Genomic DNA, 24,573 nt, shown 5'->3' with positions numbered 1-24,573 from the left:
GATCAAGCCCCACATCAAGCTCTGCACCACCAGTGTGGAGCCTGTTTGAGATTCATTCTCTCTCTCTCTCTCTCTCTCTCTCTCTCTCTCTCTCTCTCTCTCTCCCCGCCTCCCCTGCTCATGTGTGCGTGCATACACACGCTCTCTCTAGAAATAAACATTAAAAATGAATGAATGAATGAAAATAAGTTACAAAGCAACAAGTGAGACAATATAGATACATATACATGACCAAGAGGAGAGCCACTATAACAGTGGTTAAATCTGAGAGGTAATCTCCAAAGTTCTTTGTTTCTATTTCTTTAAACATCTTTGTATTTTCTCAACTTTGTAAAAAATAGCATGTTTTAATGTACCAGAATACATATAAATTGATTTTGAAGCAGTAACCATGACTGCTCTTACACATAAACTTTTGTGTACGTCTTGACTTTTTTAAGTACCCACGTTTATTTGGGGAAGAGAACACCCACAAGAAGCTTTAAACACATATTTTCAAATTTCCTCTCCAGAAGGAATGCAGATGAATATTCACCCCGTGTCCGACCGTGCTCATTCCCCAGGGCCTCACTAGACCCTGGCAGTGATAGATCCGTCATTCGTCGTTTCCTGCTTAGCCAGTTTGATAGGCCATCACTTCCATTTACTTTCTGTGCCCTGTGTCCCAGCTGGTTGGCATTCAGAGAGTCCCCCCTTTCACACTGCAATTTGCATCCTCCCCAAGGCGGAGGTATTTTGCCCTTTGCTCCCTGTTGCCTGCCTTTTTTTTTTTTTTTTTTTTGGTCTGGATTCTTTCTTTTTTTAAATCTTTAATTTTGAGAGAGAGCGAGCGAGCGAGTGTGAGCTGGGAAGGAACAGAGAGAGAGGGAGACACAGAATCCGAAGCAGGGTCCAGGCTCTGAGCTGCCAGCACAGAGCCTGATGTGGGGCTCGAACTCACGAAGCATGAGTTCATGACCTGAGCTGAAGTCAGACACTTCTGTGCCCCTGTCTGGTTTATTTTCTCATGAGTAGTTCTCAAAAGAATCATTTTGATATTTGGAGCCCTTCTCTATCCACTTCGAAAGTGAGATAACTAAAATAGTAAATTCCTGAATTCAGTTCAGATCTCAAAATTATTTTTCCATTAGTTAAGGCAGAATAGGGAGAGAATTAGGAGTTTGAGCTTTACAGTTCGGCTGCCGGGGCGAAAATCTTCGCGCCACGACAGCTTACTTGCTGTAACCCTAGTCTGGCTAATGAGCTACACCCAGTTCCCTCCCCTACATGTGACATAGTGAGGCCCAGAACAAGCTCTGGAATGATGTTGATTACTGCATCATTACTCTTATAAGAAGGGACACTCTTGAGGAGGTATGATGCTGTGGACTGAATTGTGCCCTCACCCCCAAAAATGTGTATGTTGCTTGTTTGTTCCCTTTAAATGTTTATTTTTGATGAGTTTTTTTTCTTAGTATAGTTAACAATGTTAACATTGGTTATAGGTGTACAGCATAGTGATTCACTTTCTCTATAAAAAATTTATATGTTAAAAAAAAAACAGGGGCGCCTGGGTGGCTCAGTCAGTTGAGCGTCCCGACTTCAGCTCAGGTCATGATCTCACGGTTCATGAGTTTGAGCCCCACATCGGGCTCTGTGCTGACAGCTCAGAGCCTGGAGCCTGCTTCGGATTCTGTGTCTCCCTCTCTCTCTGACCCTCCCCTGCTCACACTGTCTCTCTCGGAAATAAATAAAACATTAAAAAACAAACAAACAAACAAAAAAACCTTACATGCTCAAGTCCTAACCTTAAATGTGATGATAGTATTCAGAGATGGGACCTTTGGGAGATAGTGGTTTAAATTTTTTTTTTTAATGTTTATTCAGTTTTTAGTATATGTGCTGCTGAAGTGAGCACTGTTTATTCATTTTTTGAGAGAGAGACAGAGATAGTGTAAGTGGGGGAGGGGCAGAGAGAGGGGGAGACAGAATCCAAAGCAGGCTCTAGGCTCTGAGCTGTCAGCACAGAGCTGGACACGGGGCTCAAATCCACAAACTGTGAGATCATGACCTGAGCCATGGTCTGATGCTTAACTGACCCAGCCTCCCAGATTCCCTGGGAGATAGCTGGTTTAAAGAAGGTCAGGAGGGTGGGGACCTTATGATGAGATTAGTGCCTTTATAAGAAGACACCAGAGGCCTCTGCACCCAGTGAGGAGACTGCAAGAAGGAAGGTGTCCGCAAGCCCGGAGGACTGTCCAGCAGAACTCCGCGCTGGCACTCTGATCTCAAAACTTACAGACTCTAGAACTATAAGAATTAAATGTCTGTCATTTGAGCCAACAACTCACTGGTTTTTTGTTAGAGTGGCCTGAGCTGATTGAAACATACAGTTTGTGGGGCACCTGGGTGGCTCAGTTAAGTGTCCGACTTCGGCTCAGGTCATGATCTTGCAGTTCCTGAGTTTGAGCTCCGCGTCGGGCTCTGTGCTGTCAGCACAGAGCCCGGAGCCTGCTTTGGATTCTTTGTCTCCCTCTCTCTCTGCTCCTTACCCCTCTCTTGCTCTCACTCGCTTGCTCGCTCGCTCTCTTTCAAAAATGAGTAAATGTTAAAAAAAAAAAAAACACAGAATTTCCTAAATCACAAAATCATCTTTAAAAAAATGTAAAAAAAAAAAACCCAAAACCATACAGTTTTGTTATCACTGAGCAAGGGGCCTGGAGTCCTAGGTGAGAAATTAAATGGGAGTAAACGATGATCAGGCATGCGGCGTGTTTGGAATGCAGGTTGGAAGTACAGAACACACGGTGACTGACCTCCATGCTTTTCTTGTGTCCGTGTTTGCCTTCTAGACTGTTCCTCATTGGAAAACAGTAGCCGCAAACTAGTAAGTGTTTTCCCGAGGAATAAGAACTTGATCCACCAGAATTTGACTGCTCCTTTTGTGGAAGATTATGGAATGAGGCCCCTGTGTGAAGCTTTGAGTCACTCTGACTATAAAATGCAGGGTACGGTGCAGTCTGTGCTGTTCAGGGTTCCTTCTCTATGCCACTTAGAATGTAGGGATTCTGTTAATGGATGAGAGTATCTGCTTAGAAAAGGTTCAGTTCTGAATGACTCGTTTTTGTCTAGTGGAGTTTTGTCCCCCTGATTCTTAAGAGTTTTCTTTTTGTGTAAAATTCCTTTTTTTTTTTGGTTACTAAATCAGTACTAGGGTACGTTGAAAAGAATTAAAATATTTCAACCCACAACTTCATTAGATTAATACCAACTATTTTAAGGTTTATTCATTTATTCTGTATGTGAACAGTTTCATACTCTTGTTTATTTACTTAATATTACTTCAGTGACTCATTTTAATATTTCCATTTAAAATATCCACATANCCCTGCTCATGCTGTCTCTCTCTCTCTCTCCTAGAAATAAAAAAATAAATAAATAAATAAACATAAAAAAGTTTCTTTTTAATAGCCATATAATATTCGACAAAGCCACATGATCTCCGAAAGAGTGTTGGCAGTATCCACTATGTGTGGCCAGGGATGCCAGTCTGACCAGTCAAACCAGAGCCCAAGAGAACATATGGCTTGTCCACCAAAGTTTAAGGTCCAGCCATTTTTAGGCTAATAAGCTTAAGGTTTACAGTTTTTAGAGGGGATTTTATTTTGAGAAGTTGATTTCAATTAAAGTTTGTCAAGACAGGTGTGAAAATTCTAGACTAAATGAATATAAATAGAAGGGAGAAGAGATTTGCAATATTTCAATTTTCTGGTTAAAGTCATTTCCTCTGGAAGGAAAATCTGGAACTTTGGGTGACTAGATGATCTTTTACTTATAACAGGGAGTTGGGTGATTTTAAACACAGGCTGTAAAACTGCAACATACAAACACGTGTTATAAAGACTGTTGATCAGAGACTCTCGGGGCTCCCCCTTCCCCCTGCTGCCTGAGATGTTCACCAGGATTCTTCACTACCTCCCGGACTGCCGGACTGATTGTTTTCCCCGTGGTGGTCGTGAGCTGGGAACTTAGGAGGAGATTCACCAGAGTAAACACTGGCCTGGAAGTTTGGCAAGTGCGAACTTGTCAGGCGTGGAGTCTGTCTCCCCCAAGAATGTCTCCAGGAGGCTGTGGACTGAGAGCGGAAAGCGGAGAGCGGCAGTGGGCTGGGTAGGAAAGGGTCCCTGAAGGGTGGGGCAGAGGACCCGTGCGCTGGTTGACGCACAGTGACCGGGTTCGCTGCAGCCGCCACTAAACTAAACCTACACAGAATGAGCCTAAACAGCGGGAGGATGGTTCCTTGAAGAAACGGGACTGAGCTGCTCCAGGCGGGCGGTTTCCAGCGAAGCCGTAGGAAGTCCCTTCTCGCTCGGGCACGTGGAAGGGCCGCGTACCCGGAAGCGATTCTCCCGTATAGTCCTCTGTGAGTGCCTTCCTCGCCCAAAAGCAATCGGGGTGGGGGGCTGCGGGTAGGAGGAGATATTACATATAGAAGAACAAAAGAAAATAGCCAAGCTAGACTTCTGTACCAATTCTATACCTTATTTCAAAAACAAAAGTGAAATAAAGACTTTTAAAACTTTTTTTTTAATTTTAGAGTGCACATGTGATCAGGGGAGAAGGGCAGAGGGAGGGAGGGAGGGGGAGAGGGAGGAGAGAGAGAGAGAGAGAATGAGAATGAGAGAATCTTAAGCAGACTCTGTGCTGTCAGCATACAGGCAGACGTGGGGCTCGGTCTCACAATCCTGGGATCATGACCTGAACTGAAATCAAGAGTTGGACCCTGAACCAGCTGAGCCACCCAGATGCCCCAAGACTTACTCAGACACACTAAAGACGGAGCAGCAGCTACCCTCCCACAAGAAATACCCAAGGAAGTCATTCAGGCACAAGGAAAACAGCACCAAATGGGAACCTAGATCTACTTGAAGAAATGGAAGAGCACCGGCAATGGCAGCTACATGTGTATCTTTTCTGAAACAAAACTAAATGTCATTTTTTAGAAAGAGCTAAGTTCATAGGACGCTCCAAATTGAAACAGTTTATTTCTAGATTTCTGCTTGGAATAAGGTATGGATCCTTGCATCCTGTGGTATCACCTCCCTAACTGAGCAAAAACATCTAGAAAGTCATTCTGTGACATCAGCTACCAGTTTGTTAGTGGTACGCACCCCTTCATGAACCCGGTGTATAAGTAGTGGTGAAAGCCAAATGTTTTCCTTGCTCTTTTTTCACTGTTTTATCTAACTTGTTTCTGTGACCATGAAATGGACACATAATCTCCTTTTCACTCCAAGTGATAGGTTTTTTAATGTTTGTTTATTTTTGAGAGAGAGCAGGGGAGGGGCACAGAGAGGGGGCGACAGGGGACCTGAAGTGGGCTGTGCGCTGTCAGCAGAGCCCCATACGGGGGCTCAAACTCAAAAACCGTGAGATCATGACCTGAGCAGAAGTAAGATGCTTAACCGACTGAGCCCCCCAGGCTCAGATAAAATTTTTAAATAATCGGTTCTCCAATGTTTCTGGGGACCCCCAGTGTGTTCTGTTAGTCATCCTGTTTCATCTGGGACCAGTAGCACACAGTCTTCATTACTGTAGCTTTGGAGTAAGGCTTGGTATCTGGTCGGATAAGTCCTACCGCCTTATTCTTCAAGAGTCCCTTCGCCACTCTAGGCCCTTTCCTCCTCTGTACACATTTTGGTGTCTGACAGTGTTCACAAAACAGGTGGAGTTGTGAGTTGTGTACCAAATAGGGTTAGAGGCAAATTTTCCACTTAAACTATTTTTTTCTTTTTTTCTTTTAACATTTATTTTCTAGAGGGAGGGAAAGAGATGGAGCGTGAGCAGGGGAGGGGCAGAGAGAGGGAGACACAGAATCCAAAGCAGGCTCCAGGCTCTGAACTGTCAGCACAGAACCTGATGTGGGGCTCAAACTCAGGAGCCATGAGATCATGACCTGAGCCGAAGTCAGATGGTAAGCCAACTGAGCCACCCAGGTGCCTCTTAAACTATTTCTTAGGTGCAAATAGTGTATGTGTACTATAAGCTTTATTTATCCTAGGTTTGTCTTTTTTAAGATTTTCACAGGGTTCTCAATTTCAGGTTCACATATGGTTTTTTTGATACTTTCAAAACTTTAGTTCGGGTCATTCCTCACCTATGTGTCTCCACTGAATGTTTGAGGGACGTTTTTCACTTCTGATTGTTGTGACAAGTTTACCTCTGTTCTTAACCACAAACAAAAATCTGACAAATATAAAGGTGGCCCAGAGTAGCTGGGAGCCTGATGGGGTGGCAGTTGCATGAGGCTCTGAACCGCCCAGAGCAGAACCTCTGCGTGCTCAGGTAAGGCCCGGCTTTGCCTCTGGAGAATGTCTCCAGGGAAAAGGTGGTCACGTGTCATGCTGACCGTGTCCTCTGGAGATGGCAGTGGCCAATCCCCTCTGTCTGTTCCTCCCTCCAGGAGATGGGCCAGTAAAGCCAGGTGGTAACAAATAGTTAATGGGCTTTAAGAAGAGGAGACAAACTGGGGCGCCTGGGTGGGTCAGTCGGTTGAGTGTCCGACTTCGGCTGAGGTCATGATCTCACAGTTTGTGGGTTCGAGTCCCGCATCGGGCTCTGTGCTGACAGCCAGCTCAGAGCCTGAAGCCTGCTTCGGATTCTGCGTCTTCCTCTATCTCTGACCCTCCCCTGCTCACACTGCCTCTCTCTCTCAGAAGTAAATAAAACGTTAAAAAAAATTTTAAGAAGAGGAGACAAACTTACACAAATATAAACTATACCTCTCCGACTCAGGATCCCTCTCTGCACTCAAATCCCAAACATTCAAAATTGTAGCATTCGGATGCTCTCATAACGCGTGCAGATAAGATCCAGGACGGTAGGGAGTTCTCTATGCTCCTGAGGCCTCAGAGCCGCATTTAAAAAGAAATGCAGGACCTCCACGGAAGCCCCTAAAGGTTTTCCCAAGTTCAACACAGATGAATCAGACTATTCAGACACACATAGGTTCATGGTTACTTACATACAGATAAAAACTCCATGTCTTTTGAAAAGTCCAGGTGATGGCAGTTACCTGTGATCTAACACTGTTTTACAGGAAACATGGTTCTTACTTGGTTTAGTCTGTTCCCTGGCTGGGCAGTGGGGTGTTCGGGGTGTTCCGCTGGAGGCGGGACGCAACTGTGGGGCGAGGAGAGTGACCCGATCAAGTGAAGGGGGTAGACACATCCTCTGCTTCTAGGCTAGGAGAAGGAGTGCTTGGTAAAAACAAACCGCAGTTTTGTTTGGATGCTGTGAAAGTAGTCCCAACCAGGGCACCTGGGTGGCTCAGTCAGTTGAGCGTCCAACTCTTGATTTCAACTCAGGTCATGGTCCCAGGGTTGTGGAATCGAGCCCTGAGTCAGACTCCACACTGATCATGGAATCTTCTTAGGATTCTTTCTCTCCCTCTCCCCCTCTCCTCCCCTCATGGATTCTCTCTGTCCCACCCTCTCACAATTTAAAAAAAGAAATCCCACCTGACTATTGAGGAAGCTTCTGATGATAATCTTCCTGATTTGAAGGCCTCTAAATGTCTTTTCTTGGAATGATCCCAGATAGAGATGAGAAATGAAGCTTTATCCATAACAAGCCAGGACTGAAACCTCATGAAGGTATATGTGCTGCTCTCTCAACAGCCCGATCAGCCAAGTGGACTGTAGTTGCTGTGTGTTGTTGTTCTTGAGGTTCAACTGTCGGAACATTTGGCGTTTGATTCTGGCTGTGCCCTTTGAACCTTGAAAGAGACTCTTTTTTTTTATTTAATTTTTTTTAATAGTTTATTGTCAAGTTGGTTACATATAACACCCAGTGTTCATCCCTACAAGTGCCCTCTCCATGCCCATCACCCCCCTTCCCCTTCTTCCCACCCCCATCAGCCCTCAGTTTGTTCTCGGCATTCTAGAGTCTCTCATGGTTTGCCTCCCTCCCTCTCCCCAACTATTTCTCCTCTTCTTCTCCCCCACGGTCCTCTGTTAACTTCCTCCTAATCCTCCTATACGTGCAGACATATGGTGTCTGTCCTTCTCTGCCTGACTTATTTCGCTCAGCATAACACCCTCAAGGTCCATCCATGTTGCTGCACGTGGCCAGATTTCATACTTTCTCATTGCCATGTAGTAGTCCATGGTATAGATGAACCACATCTTCTTGATCCATTCATCAGTTGATGGACACTTAGGCTCTTTCCATGTTTTGGCTATTGTTGAGAGTGCTGCTATGAACATTGGGGTCCATGGGCCCCTATGCATCAGCACTCCTATATCCCTTGGGTAAATTCCTAGCAGTGCTATTGCTGGGTCATAGGGGAGTTCTGTTGTTAATTTTTTGAGGAACCTTCACACTGTTTTCCATAGGGGCTGCACCCGTTTACATTCCCACCAACAGTGTAGGAGGTTGCCCGTTTGAAAGAGACCCTTTAAAGTAATTCTAAAATGCTTGTCTGTACTCACTTAGAAAGGATCAAGTAAGTTAATGTTCTAGCTATTTACCCGTGGACGTGAATAAAGAACTAGAGTAGAAGAAACTTTAACCCTTAACCTACTTTGATTAGGAAGGGAGATTTGAAAGGATGTCTGGGTACAACCCAGTTACAAGGATTCTCAAATGTCAGTCACCTCAATCTCTCCTTCATGTCCCTGTCTTTTTATTGTGCCTGTGGTGGCCTTAGTTAACGCATTCATCTCTTAATTCATTTGCCCCCATCCAGCCACCCCCAAAGCCTGCCTTTCCAGTTTCCATTATCTTTCACACTGGCCACTAGTAATTCTCTAGAACTTATTTAATTACCAAATTCCTATCCCAGTAGTTCCTTAGGGGACTATGAGATAGATCATATTCTCTTCATAGTGTCTAAGGCTTCTTCCAGTCTACCTGTGAGGTAATTACAAATGCTAAGTTTATATAATGCCAGACACCTAGGATTGAATGTATCTAGTATGATGATTTATGTAAGTAATAATAATTTGCTATAAAGTATTATAACTATATAGACTATGCATAAATATATAAATTATGTATAATATATATACATATATATTATATAAATTATGTATAATATATTTATATATTTTTTAAGTTTATTTATTTTGAGAGAGGGAGAGAGAACAAGCGGGAGAGGGGCAGAGGGAGGGAGAGAGAATCCCAGACAGGCTCTGTGCTTGATCCTACGAACTGTGAGATCATGACCTGAGCCGAAATCAAGAGGCAGATACTTAACCTATTGAGCCACCCAGGTGCCCCTAAATATACATATTTTAAATAAAAGTAAGTTATATATATAAATAACTCGATTTTTAAGCCCTTTCCTCTCTGTGGAGAATGAGAGATGGGACTGAAAAGTCCAAGCTTTTAACCATATCCTGGTCTTTTGGGTAGCCAGTCCCCCTCCAGAAGGCCACCAAGAGTCACCTCATTAGAATAAAAGACATTGCTGTCACCTATGAAGGGATCCAAGGGGTTTAGGAACCAAGGTCAAAGGCCAAATATCCAAAGAAAATGCTTGTAGTGCTCTTACCACCTAGGAATCCACTAAAGGACTTTAGGAGTGCTATGGCAAGAGCCAGGGACAGGGACCAGTGTGTCCTATGATCTCACGTTTACCGATTACGACACTTAGCCCAAATCCCTTTGTCTTGTCAATTCTTGACAAATTTAGTATTTCTGTGTCTAAAAGGCATAAAAGCTTCTCTCACTGGTCACTTTTTCAGGTCTTCATTGTTTTCTGAAGGCCCCCATGTACATGTAAACATGTAATAACATTTTTATGCTTTTCTCCTGCTAATCTTTTTTTAAATTTTTTTTAAATTAAAAAAAAATTTTATGTCTTTATTAGAGAGAGAGACAGAGAGTGAGCAGGTGAGGGTGAGAGAGAGAGGGAGACACAGAATCTGAAGCAGGCTCCAGGCTCCGAGCTGTCAGCCCAGAGCCTGACGTGGGGCTCGAACCCATGAATTGTGAGATCATGACCTGAGCCCATGTAGGACACTTAACCAACTGAGCCAGCCAGGCGCCCCCCCCGACCCCGCTAATCTTTTTTATGTCAGTTTTAATTCTTAGGTCCAGCCAGTGACCCTAAGATGGTAGAGGAGAATTTTTTCCTCCCTTACACTAACCTCTTCAGTACAGTGTTGAATAGGAGCAGTGATAGCAAACATCCTTATTTTGTTCTGATTTTGAAAAGAAGCTGTATTAATTCGCTAGGCTGCTGTGACCAACTAGCACACATTGGTTGGTTTAAATAATAGGAATTTATTGTCTCACATTTCTGGATGCTGGGGGTTCAAGACCCAAGTGTCAGCAGGACTGGTTCCTTCTGAGACTGTGAGGGGAAATCTGTTCCATGCCTCTCCTGTAGCCCTGGTGCTTTACTGACAACCTTTGGTGTTACTAGGCTGTAAATACCTCACACTGACTTCTGCCTTCATGTTCACATGACATTCTCACTGTGTGTGTGTGTGTCTGCCTCTCTGTCCACATTTCCTCTTTTTGTAAGGACACCAGTAATATTGGATTAGGACTCACCCTAATGGCCTCATATTAACTAATTACATCTGCAATGACCCCATTTCCAATTAAGGTCATGTTCTGAGATACTGGATAGAACTTCAACATCTTAATTTTTGTGGGACACAATTCAGCTCATGAGAAGCTCTGACACTTTGCTAGTAAATGCATTTGCCATGATAACCTTTACTAAGGAAGTACTTTTCCATTTCCAGCTTGCTTAAAATCTGTTATCATAGATGTTAATCTTTAGTCAGTGTTTTTATGTACTTAATGTGATTTAATATATGGCTTTTTGTTAATCTGATAGTGCAGTGATTTCTTCTAATAGCTTTTCTGTTTTCATCCATGCTTGACTTTTCAGAATAAACCCAAACTGATCACGATTTTTAATACACTACCTCTAATAATATTTTAGAAGACAGTTTCTGCATCTATGTTCGCAAGAAAGATTGGCCTATAAGGTTTGTTGTTGTTACTATTGTTATTGGATTGTTTGCTTTTTATAATGGCCTCACAAAGTGAGGTGGGGACTATGACAAAGATTGTTCGTTATTTCTGGTTGGGATGCTGACAATGTTCTGGGAAGAGTGATGGTGATGGTTGCGTAACAGTATGAATGTACTGAATGCCACTGGCCTATACGCTTTAAAATGGTTAAAATGGTGTGGTGTCTGGGTGGCTCAATTTGTTAAGCATCCGACTTTTTTTTTCAGCTCAGGTCATGATCTCAAAGTTAATGAGTTCAAAGCCCTACATTGGGCTCTGCACTGACAGCATAGAGCCTGCTTGAGATTCTCTCTCTCTCTCTCTCTCTCTCTCTCTCAAAATAAATAAACATTTAAAAAAAATATTTTAAATGGCAAATTCTGTGTTATGTATGTTTTACCACACACACATACAAAAACCATATCCACAGCTAACATCATACTTAATGATGAAGGACTAAAAGCTTTCCTTGTAAGATTGTGAATAAAACAGGGGTGTTTGTTCTTGCCATACTGGAGAGTCCAGGCAGGGCAACTGTAAAAGAAAAGATAAAGGCATCTAGATTAGAAAGGAAAAAATAAAATGCCTCTATGTAAAGATGGTATGGGGTGCCTGGTGGCTCAGTTGGTTACACGTCTGACAATTGATCTCAGCTCCGGTCTTGATCTCAGGGTTGTGAGTTCAAGACCCGCATTGGGCTCCATGGTGGGTGTGAAGCCTACTTTAAAAAAAAAAAATGGACATGATTTATATATAGGAAATTCTTTTTTTTTTTTAATGTTTTATTTATTTCTAGGAGAGAGAGAGAGACAGCGTGAGCAGAAAGAGGGAGTCACAGACTGAAACAGGCTCCAGGCTCTGAGCTGGCAGTCAGCACAGAGCCCGACGTGGGGCTCAAACCCACGAACCGCGAGATCATGACCCAAGCGAAAGTCGGACACTTAACGACTAAGCCACCCAGGCGCCCCTATATATAGGAAATTCTAAAGAACACACACACACACACACACCCTATAATAAGCAAACTCAGCAAGGCTTCAGGATATAAGATTAATGTACAAAAATCATTTGTATTTCTCTGCACTAACAATGAACAGTTTGAAAATGAAATTTAAAAAAGTTTCATTTACAGTAGTATCTAAAAGAATACTTAGGAATTCTTTTTTACAGAGAAGTACAGGATTGTACACTGAAAACCACAAAATACTGTTGAAAGAAATTAAGGAAGACCGAAATAAATAGAAAGACATCCCATTTTCATGGATTGGAAGACAATATTAAGATGGCAGTACTCCCCAAATTTATCTAAAAGTTCAACACAATCCCAGGCAAAATCCCAGCTCCTTGGGTTTTGTTTGTTTGTTTGTTTGTTTGTTTTTTAAAGAAATGGACAAGTGGAGATGCCCAGGTTGCCAGATCAGTTGAGCATCTGACTCTTGATATTGGCCTGGGTTATAATCTCACAGTTTTGTGAGTTTGAGCCCCAAGTCAGGCTCCATGCTGACAGTGCAGAGCCTGTTTGGGATTCTCTCTCCACCTGCCTCTCTCTCTCACTTTCTGTCTCTCTCAAATAAACTTTAGAAAAATGGACAAGTGGATTCTAAAATTCTAAAATATGGAATTGCAAGGGACCCTAAGTAGCCATAACAGTCTTTAAAAAGATGAAAGGTGGAGGACTCACCTTTCCCTATTTCAAACATACTACAAATCTACAGCAATCCAGGTAGTGTGGTTATTAGCATAAGGATAAACATGTAGATCAGTGGGACAGAATTGAGAGTCCTGAAGTAAACTCATAAACTGACCAATTGATTGTCCACAAAAGTCCCAAGATCACTCAATGGGGAAAAGACGATTTCCACAGATAGTGCTGGGAAAACTGGAAATCTGCCTGCAAAAAATGAAGTTAGATTCCTGCCTTATACCATATACAAAAATTAAAGTGAATAAAAGGCCTAACTGTAAGAGCTTACATTAGAAAACTCTTAAAACATAGGCGTAAATCTTTGTGACTTTGTATCGTGCAATAGTTTCTTAGATATGACATCAAAAGCACAAGCAACACAATAAAAAATAGATCAATTGAGCTATAGCAAAGTGAAAACCTTTTATGTGTCAATATATAGAGTGAAAAGACAATACACAGAGTAGGAGAAAATATTTATAGACTACAATTTGATAAAGGTCTAGTAGCCAGAACGTATTAAGAATTCTTACAACCTAAAAATAAAAACCTAATTAAAAGTGGGTCGAGGTATTGAATAGACTCTCCAACTAAGATCTACAAATGGCCAATAAGCACATGAAAAGATGCTCAGCATCATTCCTCATTAGAGGCACATCAAAACCACAATTAGATACTTCACACCTACTAGGATTGCTGTAATGAAAAAAGGCAGAAGGCCAGTGTTAGTGAGAATGTGGAGAAACTGGAATATTGCTGATAGGGATGTAACATGGTGCATTTGCTTTGGAAAATAGTTGGATGTTTCCTCAAAACATTGAATTATCATATGACCCAGCAATTCACTCCTAGATATAGATCCAAGAGAACTGAAAACATATGTTCCAACAAAAACCAGTACATGAATATTCATAACAGAATTACTCATAATACTCCCAACAGTGGGAACAACCCAAATGCCCATCAACTGATACATGGATAAACAAAATATGGTATATTCATACAATGCAATATTGACCATAAAAACAAATGACAGTCATAAAAACAAATGGTATGTACACATGGATGAAATCTTGAAAACACGCTAAGTGAAAGAAGCCAGACACAAAAGGTCACAAATTATGTAATTTCATTCATATGAAATTGTCCAGAATAAGCAAATCCATAGAGACAAACGGGTGGTTATTAGGAGCTGGGGGGTAGAGGGGAATCAGGAGTGACTGCTTCATGGATATGGGGTGATTTTTGAGGGTGATGAAAATGTTCAGCAGTTAGATAGTGGTGATCATTGCTCATATTTATGAGCAGTCTAAAACCTATATTGTACACTTTAAAATGGTGAACTTCACCGAAGAGATTATATAGGTGAAAAGTGTGCACGTGAAAACATGTTCACCGTATTAAGGAAATGCATTTTAAAGCCACTGTGATCAGGGCATCTGGGTGGCTCATTCGGTTAAGCATCCGCCTTTAGCTCAGATCATGATCTCATGGTTCATGGGTTTGAGCCCTGCGGCGGGTGCTGTGCTGACAGCTTGGAGCCTGCTTCACATTCTATGTCTCCCTCTCTCCTCTCTCTCTCTCTCTCTCTCTGCCCTTCCCCTGCTTGCACTCTCTTTCTCAAAAATAAACATCAATTTAAAAATTTTAAAAAATGAAGCCATTGTGATAAGAGCCTGAAGAGATAGGATGCCTAAATGTCATATGGTGTCTGGGAAGGGATCCTGGAACAGAAAAAGGATCTTCGCAAAAACTAAGGAAATCTGAATGAAGTATGGACCTTAGTTAATAATAATGTATGAATTTTGGTTCATTAATTGTCCCAAGGGTCAAGAATTTTGGTTCATTACGGGGCGCGTGGGTGGCTTAGTCGGTTAACCATCCGACTTTCGCTTAGGTCATGATCTCGCGGTTCGTGGGTTCGAGCCCCGCGTCGGGCTCTGTGCTGACTGCCAGCCCAGAGCCTGGAGCCTGTTTCAGTCTGTGACTCCCTCTCTCTCTGACCCTCCCCTGCTCACGCTGTCTCTCTCTCTCTCCTAGAAATAAATATTAAAAAAATTAAAAAAAGAATTTTGGTTCATTAATTGTCCCATACTAATATATTAAAAAGCGTGTTTGGGGGGGATGATGAAACTGTTCTTCATCTTGATTGTGATTAATCTATACATGTGTTAAAATTCATAGAAATACACAAAGTTAATTTTACTGAAGGTTAATTAAAAAAATAAAACGTTTAAATGATTTGGAGGAATTGGAGAGTAACTAAGAATCGATAGAACCCCGAGATTTGATCCCTGAAAGAAGTGAACTGCACTGGTCAGATCCTTCTTTCCAAAGCCGCCCCCTTAGGATAGTGCACACAGTGTGGGAGGGCTAGAACTCACGCAGAGAGCCACAGACTTCTTGGCTTCAGGTGGAAGGGGATTGCGCCGTGGGGGTGGGAGATGGGTGAAGGTCGTCAAAAGGTACAAACTCCCAGTTATAAAATAAGTCCTGGGAATGTAAAGTACATATGGCAACTATAGTTTTTTAGAAAAGACATCAGTGAATAAAGTTCAGTGCTGCCAGAGCAGCTAAATATCGAAAGAGAAAACCCCGGAAAGGAGGAATCTGCTGAGAGGAAATCCCCTAAATCTGCCTATGAAATCCGTCAAATCCTTGTCAGTGGAAAGCAACAGCTCAAAGGCAGGAAGCAAAGGGCAGATATTTCAACTGCTGCATGCCCCAAGAGAGACAGAATTTGTAGTTTGACTTTCATAAACCCAAAGGAGCTTGGTAAATGCCTTGGACTGTCCACTGAAATCCCATAGTGGCCATGTCTTGGAAGAAATATGTGCCAGGACTAAGGAATTCTTTTAATAATAATGGGGAAACAAACTCACCATAATGAAGGTTGAACCAAAACTATATAAATACAAGGTCAAGTTCAAGCTATTTTTTAATTTTAGCCTTAAAAAAATATGTTTTAAATTGTGTAACATTATATGTTAATTTAACATAATTTATATTTTGAGAGAGAGAGAGAGAGAGCAGGCACAGGGGAGGGGCAGAGAGCGATGGAGACACAGAATCTGAAGCAGCTCCAGGCTCCGAATTGTCAGCACAGAGCCCAACACAGGGCTTGAACTCAACAAACCATGATCATGACCTGAGCCCAAGTCAGACATTAAACCAACTGAGCCACCCAGGTGCCCCAAGTTCAAGCTATTAATTTGACTTACTAATATGAAAATCAACATTCTGCAGAAGATAAAAGAATCCAGAATCTGTATAATGTATCATCCCCAATGTCCATGATAGAATTTTTTTTAATCTTAGACATCACCCCCTGCAAATGTAATTCAGTGTTAATAGAAAGGTCAGACAGTGGCAGTAAGTACTAAGACCACCCAGTGCTGGGGGGGGGGAGGGGGGAGTGTCTTTGAAGCAGCTATTATAAATATCTACAAAAGAGTTTAAGGAAAAGAGTTCTAATGAATACATGAATGAGGAATCTTAATACAGAAAAAAATATTTTAAAAAACAAATTCAAGAAGTGAAAATAAAATAAAAAATTCAGTGAGTGAGTTTAACAGCTAATTGTATCCAAAGAAAGGGTCAATGAAACCAAATATCAAGAGTCAAGAGACAGAAAAAAATATTGAAAAAAATGACCTATCAATATTCAAGTAATGGCATTAGTTGGAGCTCCAGAAGGAGACGAGAGAGAAAACAGGGTAGAAAAATGATGAATAAATGGTACACACACACACACACACACACACACACTTTGTATATTTTGTATACATTTTGTAGACAAAAAATTTCAGATTCAAAATCTCAGTGAAGCATAAGAAGGTAAATATGAATAAAACCACTCTTAGGTACGTCACAATGAAACTGCTAAAAAGAGAGAAAAAAAATAAAGCAGCCTAAGATGACAAACATATGACATACTGGAGAACAATGATTTCAGTTCTCATGGACTTCTCACCCAAGACAATAAAGGTCAGGCGGTAGTGGGGGAAATCTAAAGTTCTGAAAGAAAAACCCATTAATACAGAATTTTGTATCCAATAGGATTAATGAAGATGATATTAGAGAAAGCCTTAGACTGTCATGAATGAATGAACAGGACAAACAAAAAACAGAACAATTCTGGTGGTTACCAGACAAGAGGTGGACGGAGGGATGGGTGAAATAGATAACGGGGATTAAGAATCTAGTCACTTGATGAGCATCAAGAAAGATGCAAAATTGTTGAATCATCGTATTGTGCACCTGAAACTTATATAACATTGTATATTTAACAATATGTTTAAATTTAAAAAAGAATGAGTGAGGGGCGTGTGGGTGGCTCAGTTGGTTAAGCACTGACTTCAGCTCAGGTCATGATCTCACAGTTCGTGGGTTCAAGCCCCTCATCGGGTTCTGAGCTGAATGTTTGCTCAGAGCCTGGAGCCTGCTTCAGATTCTGTGTTTCCTTTCTCTGCCCCTCCTCTGCTTGCACTCTGTTTCACTCTCTCAAAAATAAATAAATGTAAAATAAATAAGAGTGAGTGAATAAAGAAGATCAGAAATGGTAAATATCTGAGTAAATATAAGACTGTTTTGCCTTCTTTTTCTAAAAGATAGGACACTTTATTTTTTTAATGTTTATTGATTTATTTTGAGAGAATACGCACCTGTGCACGGTGTGCTCTCAATGCAGAGATCTCAAACTACAGTTTGAGATCATAACCTGAGCCGATATCAAAAGTTGGACGCTTAACTGACTGAGTCACCCAGGCGCCCCAAGATAGGACACTTTAAAGCAAAAATTATTACCTTGGGGCTTATAAAGTATGTAGTTATATACAAATACAGCATAAAAAATAAAGTAGGGGATAGTGGTATATGGACTCATATGTTTACAAATCTACATTTTATATGAAGTTCTTTGACATTATCTCTAAGTAGTTTGTAAAAAGTTAAGTAGGCATATAGCAATACCTAGAGACACTACTAAATTATAAGACAAAGGTAGAGCTATTAATAGATAAAATGCAATTCTTAAAAATACTTGAATATGTTAAAAGAAGACAGGAAAGGGACAAAGGAACAGAAAACAAAAGAATTAAAAAATGGTAGACCTAAATCCAACCATATCAAGTACTATTTAAATATCTATGGATGAGACCATTTAATTTAAAGGCAAAGATTGCCAAAATGAATAAAACAAGACTCACCTATATTCTCTCTAGGAGATGTACTTTAAATATAAAGACATAGATTGAAAGTAATAGGATGGTTAGCATAATGTCAGATGAAATAGACTTCAACACAAAAACAGAGATAAGGAAGGACATTCATAATGATACAAGGTCAGCTCATCAGAAAGCCATCACAAGCATAAAATGCTTATGTATCTAGTAACAGAGTTTCAAAATCCACAGAGCAAAATTCAGCAGAGCTAAAGGGAGAAGTAGACCATCTCACAATCATAGTTGGAAGTTTTAATGTTCCTCTCTTAACAACTGATAGAGCCAGTAAAGACATAGGTGATCTGAACAGCATTATCAACCATGTTGACCTAATGGATCTATCTAGAATACTATACCTACATGTGCAGCATAAATATTTTTGAAATGCACGTAGTATATCCACCAAAATAGACCATATGTTAGTGGATAAAGCAGGTCTTAATTTAAAGGGAATATAGAGTTTCTTAGACCACAGTAGGGTGAGGATGGGGCACTTGAGGACCCTGGAGGCCAGTGAGGAGACAAGTACAGGTTAGATGTGGGGGGAGGGGCAGAGCACTAGGAAGAAGAGAGACGGTGAATGAGGGCACCAGTAACCCGCCCCAGACTCCAGCCTCACAGTCATTGGCTGCCACCTGCCCCCAGCGTTGCCAGGAGGGAGAGCTGCCAGCAGACTGGCCGAGGTTCCTGCTTGGCTCCTGTCTCTACCCGAGGGACAGACAGCTTGTCCACCCTGCTCTGGCCACAGAGGAGAGCGCCCGCGAGGTGTGGGGTGCCCCTGCAGGGTAAGCTGCTTGGGTTGGGGGCTGGGATCCAGGTGGGATCACTCTGTGCCAAGAGGGAGGGGGTGGCCAAAGCCTTTGCGAGGGAAGAGCGCCCCAGAGCAGAGTGTGCTGGGGGCTCAGAGTGTGCCCTGCTCGGCCCCAACCAGGAGCCCCAACCCTTGTTCTGAGATGGCCAGTTCTGAAGGCAGTGACCCCCCCAAACCTTGCTTCCCACAGAGAAACTCTGTCAAGTGCTACACTGAAGGGGGATGGGAGGGGCTGGCAGTTTCGACTACAGCCCCAGAGCCCAGAGCCACCACGATGGCCCCAGTGTCTGTGCTCAGTGACAGGACCCGTTTGGGTTTAGGTCCTAAAGAAAGGGGCCTCGGAGAGACTGCGTGGCAGGCCGATATCCAGTTGCAAGGCCAGTGTCCTCATTCTGTCCCCCGAAGCCTCAGTCAGGCTGAAAGGAGGAAACGTCCAGGCCCCCAGGAAAGCTCCCAGGGGGTAGGTGGCATTGCCAGGAAGGTGCCAAGAGAGACTGAGTGAGCTGTTTCGTGCCCCAGGCCCTTGCTCCAGCTCCAGGGCCTGGCTCCTCTTCCTCTTACAGAGAAAATGGTGGCTTGGCTCAGTGAAAGCCAGAGGGAAGGGCGGCCACTTCTCCAGGTCAGGAAGCACGCAGGGGGTCAGTACTTCCTGTGGTGGGGTCTGAGGGAGGGGGAACACGCATGTGCTGGCAGCACGAGAGAGGTGAGAGAGGTAGTACTGTCCAGTGGTTAAGGTCAAGGGCACTAGACCTTAGTCAACCAGGGTTGAATCCTGGTTTCTTCACTTACTAGCTTGTAACCTTGGCAATCCCTGTAAGCCTTGGTTCCCCTATCTGTAAAATGGGAACGAAAACAACTATTTCATGACAGTCATTAGGGCTAAATGGTGCTTTAGCACAGGTTTTTGACAATAGATACTATTATTTTTATGGATGGAGCATCACATATAGACCCAGAGCCTCTATCTGAAGGGGCGTCTCCTCATCCAGACCCCGACTCAAATTCCAGGGCCCCGCTGATGGCGGCCCAAGTCCCCATCCTTCCACCACCACCACTGGGGAACTTTACAGAGGGAGAGTCAGGTGGGGGCCCTGCTCACCAGGGACTTTCCAGCCTGGTGAGCTCAGGGGCAAGGGTCACAGGGAGGCAGCCGGCCTGAGGGCCCATTGTTCTTCTCCTCTGCGCTGAGAAGGATGCACTGTCCCCACCTCTCTTTCCCTCAGCCTGACCTCTGCACACTCAGGAGCAGACCAGAGAGAAGCAAACACTGCCCGGCTCTCCTTGTCCAGCTCACAAGGAGCGCTCTGTGCCTCGCAATGGTCCTGTGAGGCCCAGCCTTCCGAGCTTATTGTCCCAAGTTCACAGATGAGGAAGTTGAGGCCCACAGGGAGGAAGTGGCATGTTTGATGTCCCACAAAGAGAAGTGGCTCGGTCAGGACTCGGCCTCCCAGTCCCGGGACTGCAGCACAGGCCGCCGGGCACACGCAGGGTGCACAGCCTGGGGGGGTCCGTGGGAGGGGCAGTGGCCAGGACCCTCCTTCCTCCGCAACCAGGTGGTGATAGCTGGGTTTTGGGTTTTTTTCTCCCTAGATGAGCTTCACATCCCTGGTAACTGTGTTGTGCCCAGATCGCGATCTCCCCAAAATCCCAAGACCACCAAGGAGTCCGAGTCACGTATGCAAAAGCAAAGGGCGTTTATTCGGGCTTAAGCTCGGGCTCCCAGACCTCACCAACACAGTGGATCGTGCTGAGAGCCCCGAGCAAAGGCAGAGTAGGGTTTTTATGGGGTTTGTGACGGGGGAGGTACAGAAGTTGTGGCAGGGGAACAGTGATCCAATCATAATTATTCAACATTATTGACAGCGGGTTTAACCATGCACATTGTCTAGAGTATTCGTTACTTTTGGCGGGATCCAATGACAACATATAGAGTACCTTTAAATTCAACCAATCACAGAGCGAGCCTAGGGTCTTGTTCGGCGACTAACGGGTTAACTTTAACATTAGGTAACAGGGTCCCATCTATAGTTTCTATCTCCAGGCCTCTCCCTCAGTAACGTGGAGGGTGGTCGATGGCCTTTCCTGATTGGGTGCTGCAAGGGTGGTTTCTCCTGCCTTGGGCAACGTGTAACTGCCTGATAGTTTCGGGGAAGCTGGAACTTAGGCCTTCTAGTTTTGTTTTTTTTTTATTTTTTTCTATGTTTTATTTATTTCTGAGAGAGACAGACAGCGTGAGCAGGGGAGAGAGAGAGGGAGACACAGAATCCGAAACAGGCTCCAGACTCCGAGCTAGCTGTCAGCACAGAGCCTGACGCGGGGCTCGAACCTATGAACTGGGAGATCATGACCTGAGCTGAAGTCAGACGCTTAACCGACTGAGCCACCCAGGTGCCCCTAGGCCTTCTAGTTCAGAGGGGAAACTTAAAGCCTGTCATGGAGTCAGTTTGGTTTAGACGTTTAGACTTGGGTCCTTACAACTGGAGCAGAAGTCCTGGGCGTGTCTTGTTTTCTCCCCAGGTGGGATGTCTGCTGTCCCTACAGGGGCCGGGATGCAGCTGTGCCGGCTACTTGGCCTAATGATAAAGTGGGGAGAGGGAAGCCCTCCCTGCTGGGAGGATTGCGGGAGAGCATGACCTAAGGCCACAGGACTGTGCACATGACTGTGGTCTCCTGAAGTCAGGGAGATGGAACGGGAGAGACCAGAACCTAGGGTGACTCATAATCCAGGTTTTCCTGGATACCGGATATTGTTTTAAAACTGGAATGTTCCAGGCAAACTGGGATGAGTTGGTCACCGGAGTCTTCCCCACAGCTCCCAGTGTGGGAAGATGGGACTCACCCAGGAATAAGCAGAGGAGACGACAGACTGGAGCCAGGAAGGAAGCCAAGTGTTGGGGGATGGGAGGGACACAGCCACCCGGTGGTCGCCACTCCCTAAAGCAGCCTGGGGCAGCCCGGCTCCTCATTTGCATAGGAGTCCTTCCCCTCCCCGTCAGATCTGCTGGAGTCACGCCCCTCCCTTCCAACAAAGATACCCAGAGACCTGGGGAGGGGAGAGCGGGGAGGCAGGCCAGGGGGTGTCCACTTCTTTCTCCCAGGTCCTCTGCCAGCTGGGTGCTCAACACGCCCTACTTCCGCCCCCTTTCCAGGCACTGAGGCCTCGTCTCAGCCACGGGCCAGGAGACCATCCTTCCAAGTTCCCAGAGCACTCCCCGCCCAGGACATAGGACAGACCTCAACTAAATGGGTTTCTTACTTCCTTCTGGAGGAAAGGGAGGCAAAGGTGATCAGACACATAGAGTCAGGAACACTCACATTACGCCGTGTGCACTCCAGCGTGTAGAACCTCCGTGGGCCTCAGTTTCCTTATCCTGAAAACAGGGATACTTGTACCCATCTTGCAGAATTGTAGTAAGCATCAAACAAGCAGCTGCCCCTTGGGAATTTGCTGCCGGGGCTGTGGGAGGGGACTCGGTCCACTCAGCCTTGGTCTAGGGTCCAGATTTCTGTTTCTTCAGGACTTCTGCCCAAGTCAGGTACATGCAGCCCCTGGTGTTGCCTCCAGGGACTGGCAAGATGGGGGATCTTTGAGGAAAAGGGTGGAATGGAGAGGCTGGAATTTAAGATGAGAAGAAAACACTGGATGAGGAGGAGGCCCCAGTTGCTGGGAACTCAGGGCTTCTTGGTGGTGGGTCAGGGCAGGATTTGTCCGTCGCGATGTCCAGGCCTCTGGCGTTCCTCAGCACACGGAGGCAGGTGTGGGTTAGTGAAGCCTCACCCCAAGCCAGGTCCCCACTGCTGTCTAGTGGAAGAAACCAGCACCCCTGCCGGGCAAAGAGGTCTGGTCCCTGCTTCCTCTCGGGCCCTGACGGGGGAGGGGGGGGTCCGTACCATTAAGTTCTTCCTCTCTGAGGCTTTCCTGGGGCAGCACTGGGAGGCCGTGGAGTTGGAGGGCAGGGAGCCTGAGCCGGGAGACCCCTTCCTGTTCAGGCTGTTGTTCACCGCTGGACACTCGTGGGCATGTGCTGTGGCCACGGGGAGATCATCCACTTCGAAGGTGAGTATCTCCAGCTGAAACATTGGCCCTGGTCTGTGAAGAGAGGCCGCCCATCCAAGCTGTGTTCTACCAGTGAGCAGGGCACATGAGAATGCAAACTGCAGGTCCCCAGCTGGAGGGGCGGGTCTCTGAAGATGGGCGCTTGGGCACTCAGGCTCTGGGGTTCAGGGTCCCCTGGGCCCTGGGAGATTTGGATGAAGGATCATGGTGCTAGGGTCACAGGAATATCCCCAGCCACAGGCCTCACATGTCTCTGTACTGTGTTGTATCCAAACAGGGGCAGCACCCTCTACTGTGGCGTGTGTTGCATGGACGTGGTGGCCTTGACCGTGCAGCTCTGGAGTGCTGCGGGACGCAATGGACTCAGACCCACCTCCCCCATCACCCCACGCACAGCAACAGCGTGCACTTTGCACTGGGTCTGCTCGGCTCCGGGTCCGAGTCCAGGGCCCATCATCGAACCCCTAAGATAGATGGCAGTCCTACTAGCTGGGTGAGTGTGGCCCACCTACCCAGGCACGACCCCAGCCCGCCCCCGGAGCTAACCAGTGTGCTCCCGCAGAATTCATACTGCCCCTCCCTGCCCAGGCCATGCTCCTCAAAGTCAAGATCCATTTTACTCTGGCAGACCCACAGCACCTGCAAACAAACCAGGCCCGCCAACTTGGCAAGGTTCCACTTCTCTGAAACTCTTTTGGGACCATCCAGGAAGGCCCCAGCTCACAGATCCTAGGCACATCTATTTCCTTCAGCCTACCCACTTCCAAACCCAGGGGCTGGTCCTTGTAAACCCCCATGCCCGTTCGTCCAGCGGAATCTACCTACGAAGCCATCTTTCTGTGCCCACAAATTCTGATTCTGGAGACATTGGGACTCTAGTCTATAGATCAAGACGCAGCCCTAAGAACTCTTCCACTCTCCACATCAAGACCTCTTCACCTTCTCCTACAAGCCCAGCAAGAGACCCAGCCATCCAACCCGATGCCCCAAACCCAGGCCCAACTAGATCCCATCCTTTCCCCACCCTGGTCACTACTTTCTCTCTAGGTCCAGGCGGTCTTTCCTTGGGAGAAGTGGGGTGTGTTTGGGGCCTTCGGATCTGAGCTGGAGGCCTCATGTGATCCAGGAGTCCTGGCTGTCACACCAGACCTTAACCCAGCCCTCTCCCTTCCTTCCTAGGTGTCAGTGGACACGAACTTGACTGTGGACTAGGTGTGACCTCAGGCCATCCTGAGTGGGCGTGGAGGCTTCAGAAATGGTCATTAAACTATTTTGCAAAGCTGAATTTGGGGTTCACTGTCCCTTCTATTCAGTCTCTCTTTCTCTACCCGAAGCCTGCTGTAGGTTTCTCTCTTGGACCAGACTTAAATGTCACCTCCAGCTAGAGGAGAAACCAAGACACCGTCAGAGGGGCCCGGGTTTTGCAGGAAAGATGGAGCTGGGAGAGGGAGCGTCTTTGGTCTCTGAAGTCGCCGGGTGCAGTGCCTCCTTCCTGCTCTAGGACCCCCAGCCCTGTGGCACAGCCTTCTCTTCAGTACCCTGCTTTCCTTCCACTGCGTGGGCGAGCATCCGTGACTGTGTCGGGAACGAGCGGAGTCCGTGGGGGCCCTTCCACCGAGACCCTGTGGTCGGGGGTGGGGGTGGAGAGGGAAGGCCTCGTACACCTCCCGGAAGGCCGTCTCATCCTCGGTCCAGCGGTCTCCGCCCACCCCGGACCAGGAGGCGCATCACGTCCCTCTGAAGCAAGAACCTCCCTGAGGGCGAGGGGGAAGAAAGGCGGGGGTTT

The 24,573-nt window shown here is 45.2% G+C and overlaps 1 long non-coding RNA gene across 1 annotated transcript in view; it reads left to right on the top strand.

The window, feature by feature from the left end:
• Positions 1-24,072, top strand: part of LOC144240107 (uncharacterized) — a 31,056-nt gene extending 6,984 nt beyond the window's left edge. Inside the window, exons 3-4 of the long non-coding RNA XR_013337591.1 lie at positions 23,065-23,280; positions 23,967-24,072. This is a non-coding gene — a long non-coding RNA (uncharacterized LOC144240107). The remainder of the gene's footprint in view (positions 1-23,064; positions 23,281-23,966) is intronic.
• Positions 24,073-24,573: the final 501 nt, after the last annotated feature.

Source organism: Crocuta crocuta, unplaced genomic scaffold, assembly GCF_008692635.1.
Source record: "Crocuta crocuta isolate KB4526 unplaced genomic scaffold, BGI_CrCroc_1.0 scaffold7, whole genome shotgun sequence".
Taxonomy (NCBI): domain Eukaryota; kingdom Metazoa; phylum Chordata; class Mammalia; order Carnivora; family Hyaenidae; genus Crocuta; species Crocuta crocuta.
Note: the sequence above shows the minus strand (reverse complement) of the source record. Positions and strands in the feature narration are given on the sequence as shown.